The following is a 4,430-nucleotide window of genomic DNA, read 5'->3' on the forward strand; positions in this document are numbered from 1 at the left end:
AAGAGAGAGAGAGCTTCCTGACCCATCACGTCCCAGAGGGCGAGCGCCTGGTGATCTTCGCCCTCTGTGCTAACGATGTGACCATGACGGATCAGGTGAGCCACGCCCACTCGGCGCTGAAGCAATGCGGTGAGATGCTGGAGTGCCTCATTAGCCGGGAGGTGGTGGAGATGGGGGAGGAACTGGAAGGCGAGTACGAAACTGTGAGGAAAACTGTGAAGGACCGAATCGGGCACCTGCTTTACACCACGGGGGCGCTGCTGGATAACGGGCAGGGCGAGTGTCCGCCACCGCCCGAGTTTAAGTGTGCACAGGTAAGTGAGAGGAGAGAGAGGGGCGCAGGCTCCAGCAGTACAGTTTGGAATAGGTTCAGTTTCCCTCATTGTTTAAACACACATGCAGGGTGAATCGTCTGCTTTAAATTCCTTATGCTGACGCTGAAGAATTTCTCTCCAGTAGCAGCAGCCCTGAAACTCCCATACACACTGATAGACAAAAGTATTTGGACACCTGACCACAAGCTTGTTGGACGTCCCATTTAGTGACCGCTGTGTGTTCAGCTAGAACAGACGCTCTTCTAAGAAAGCTTCTCACAAGATTTTGAATGATTTATCTGTGTACAGGAATTTGTGCCCATTTAGTTAAAAGATGACCGCATTTAGAAGTGTGAGAGCGTTATTGTTGGTATTATTGCTGATGTTGATATTGGTGTTATTGTTGGTGTTATTGCTGGTGTTATTGTTAGTGTTGATGTTATTGTCAGTGTTGATGTTACTGTTGGTGTTAGTGTTGATGTTGGCATTGGTGTTATTGTTGGTGTTGATGTTATTGTTGGTGTTATTGTTAGTGTTGATGTTATTGCTGGTGTTATTGTTAGTGTTGATGTTACTGTTGGTGTTGATGTTATTGTCAGTGTTGATGTTATTGTCAGTGTTGATGTTACTGTTGGTGTTCGTGTTGATGTTGGCATTGGTGTTATTGTTGGTGTTGATGTTATTGTTGGTGTTATTGTTGCCGTTGGTGTTATCGTTGGCGTTGGTGTTATCGTTGGCGTTATCGTTGGCGTTGGTGTTATTGTTGGCGTTGGTGTTATTGTTGGTGTTGATGTTACTGTTGGTGATGTTATTGTTGATGTTGGTGTTATTGTTGGTGTTGGTGTTACTGTTGTTGTTATTGTTGGTGTTGGTGTTACTGTTGGTGATGTTATTGTTGATGTTGGTGTTGATGTTGGTGTTATTGTTGGTGTTGGTGTTATTGATAGTGTTGATGTTGGTGCTGGTGTTAGTGTTGGTGCTGATGTTAGTGTTGGTGTGCAGTGCAGTGGTGTTATTGTTGGTGTTGATGGTGTTAGTGTTGGTGCTGATGTTAGTGTTGGTGTGCAGTGCAGTGGTGTTGGTGTTATCGTTGGTGTTGGTGTTATTGATAGTGTTGATGTTGGTGCTGATGTTAGTGTTGGTGCTGATGTTAGTGTTGGTGTGCAGTGCAGTGGTGTTGGTGTTATCGTTGGTGTTGATGGTGTTAGTGTTGGTGCTGATGTTAGTGTTGGTCTGCAGTGGTGTTGGTGTTATTGCTGGTATTGGTGTTATTGCTGGTATTGGTGTTATTGCCAGTGTTATCGTTGGTGTTGATGTTATTGTTGGTGTTTGTGTTATTGATAGTGTTGATGTTGGTGTTAGTGTTGGTGCTGATGTTAGTGTTGGTGTGCAGTGCAGTGGTGTTGGTGTTATTGCTGGTATTGGTGTTATTGCCAGTGTTATCGTTGGTGTTGATGTTATTGTTGGTGTTGGTGTTATTGATAGTGTTGAAGTTGGTGTTAGTGTTGGTGCTGATGTTAGTGTTGGTGTGCAGTGCAGTGGTGTTGGTGTTATTGCTGGTATTGGTGTTATTGCCAGTGTTATCGTTGGTGTTGATGTTGATGTTATTGTTGGTGTTTGTGTTATTGATAGTGTTGATGTTGGTGTTAGTGTTGGTGCTGATGTTAGTGTTGGTCTGCAGTGGTGTTGGTGTTCAGGGTTACTGAACGTCAATCCAGGATTGGAGCTTTGCCAGCCTGTGTCAGTAAATCCTTCTTTACGGTAAAGTGGCACCTCCCTCCCTCCCTCCCTCCCACACACACACACACACACACACACACACACACACACACACACACACACACACACACACACACATACACACACACACACACACACACACACACACACACACTCCCAAAAACCTGATACACCAGCTGCCTGTGGATCACGTGGTGGCCAGACTGGGTCAGTGGCTCCTGGCCTGTTTTTTTCTCCAGGGCCCCCGTGACCCTCGTCACATCCTGCCTGATGCTTTTGCTACTGGTTAAGCTGATTCCCAGTTTTTCCTGCTCTCTCATTGGCTGTTGTTAATCACAGTGACACAGCGTGACTGGTCACTAAACGTTCGAACTCTGACCAGCGCGAGTGACCAGATGTGAAACGTGCAGATGCGCTCGTGTAGGTGCAGCGTTCACTCACGCTGCAGAACCTCGGGCGCCTTTTTAATATGAGCAACCGACTGGAAAATCGGACTGAGACTCACTGAGCTGCATGTGACCTTACACACACACACACACACACACACACTCTCTCTCTCTCTCTCACACACACACACACACACACACTCTCTCTCTCTCTCTCTCTCTCACACACACACTCTCTCTCTCTCTCTCTCTCTCTCTCTCACACACACACACACCTCTCACACACCCTCACACACACACTTTCTCACACACACCTCTCACACACCGGACTTTTTGTCCCTGTCGTCATTCTCACACATTCTCACCAACACACCTCCTGACGCCGCTCTAAATCTGCTTCCTCACAGCCAGTAGTCTGGAGGTTTGGCATGTTCATGGTCCATCAGAACAGTCAGAAATAGATGAAAAAAAATGTTATACTATTATTATTATTATCATCGTTTTCCCCGGAGTCCTTGGTCACAGTGCAGTAACGAGACCTGGACAGGGCACCAATCCGTCGCGGGGCCGTGCCCACCTCCTAACTCTTTTTCCCTGACATAGGTAATCATGTCTGGCTGATAGCACCTGGGGCTTCTGTAATTTACCACTGCACCACAAAAGCTCCCCATAATATTACACAAGGTCTGTTGAGATGGAAGCAGAAACGAAGCTTTACTTCTTCTCCATATGTTTTACCACGAGAGGTAATGGTAGTGGTAGGTCGCTGGTTAAGGTACTGGACTCATAATCAAAAGGTCGCTGGTTCAAGCCTCACCACTGTGACGTTGCTACTGTTGGGCCCCTGAGCAAGGCCCTTCGTAAACGCTTTTTACAAATTGAATACAAATTGTATTCAGTCACAATTGTCGCTTTAAATAAAAGCATTTGCGAAACGCCATAAACGTAAATGAAGCTGCATATAGTCTACAAAAAGTATGTGGACACTAGGGCTGAAACGATTCCTCGAGAAAGAATGACTAAAAATCATCGATTCAAATTTTTTGCATCGAGGCATCGTTTAATCCATACAACTATACACAGCTCACGGTGTTTCACACGGACGACTTTCACTTTTGCACGACGTGTTCACGCTGTGTGCAGGTGACGTGAAGAAGCCGAGGGCTGCGTCCCAAATCTCATACTTAAACAGCACTTGACAGGACTTAAACCGGGTACTTTTTGCGTACAGTTTAACGAACACTACGTAGTTGGACACGCTCGCCGCTCCTGCGTACTGTTCAGTGTGGACGTAGCGATTTAGGACGCAGCCGGACAAGAGAAGAGAAAACCACAGAAAGTTTGAGATCATTTTAAAAAAAGGAAAACTCAGAACAACATCCACACTATCAGAGCGCCGTGTTGATACTCTGACTTTTCTACATTACAACCAACACAGGCTTTTTTGAAGGGTCAGGCAAACACACACATACACACACACATACACCACATCTACCTCTTCTAGGAGATACAATCCTGACAGAACCTCCTACAAACACCACAAAGCCTCCCGACTAAATATTAAAGCTTTATGTTCTGCGTGAGCTGGAGCTGAAACTTTTAGTTCTGAAAGGTGGACAAATTCGAGGCAATGTTCATGTATTATTGTTTATTATTATTTATGCCTTAGTTTTAGGTCGCCTGTTTACATTTTAAAGGTAATTTGATTTATTTTATGTATTTGTTTTTGCATTTCAAAAGTAAGTAAAAAGTAAGTAAGTAAAATTTATTGATAAAGCACATTTAAAAGGACAGTCAACCAAAAGTGTTCTCTTTAAACTGTCCTGTACACAAGGAATAAAAATGTACAGTTTGTTTTAAGAGACGCGTCTTATTTAATCTTATATGTATTTATTTTTGCTCTTCATTAAAGCAAAAGTATTTCTTGTCCGATTACTCGATTAATCACTGGAATAATCGATAGAATACTCGATTAATCACTGGAATAATC

The sequence above is a fragment of the Trichomycterus rosablanca genome, chromosome 14, assembly GCF_030014385.1.
Source record: "Trichomycterus rosablanca isolate fTriRos1 chromosome 14, fTriRos1.hap1, whole genome shotgun sequence".
Taxonomy (NCBI): Eukaryota; Metazoa; Chordata; class Actinopteri; order Siluriformes; family Trichomycteridae; genus Trichomycterus; species Trichomycterus rosablanca.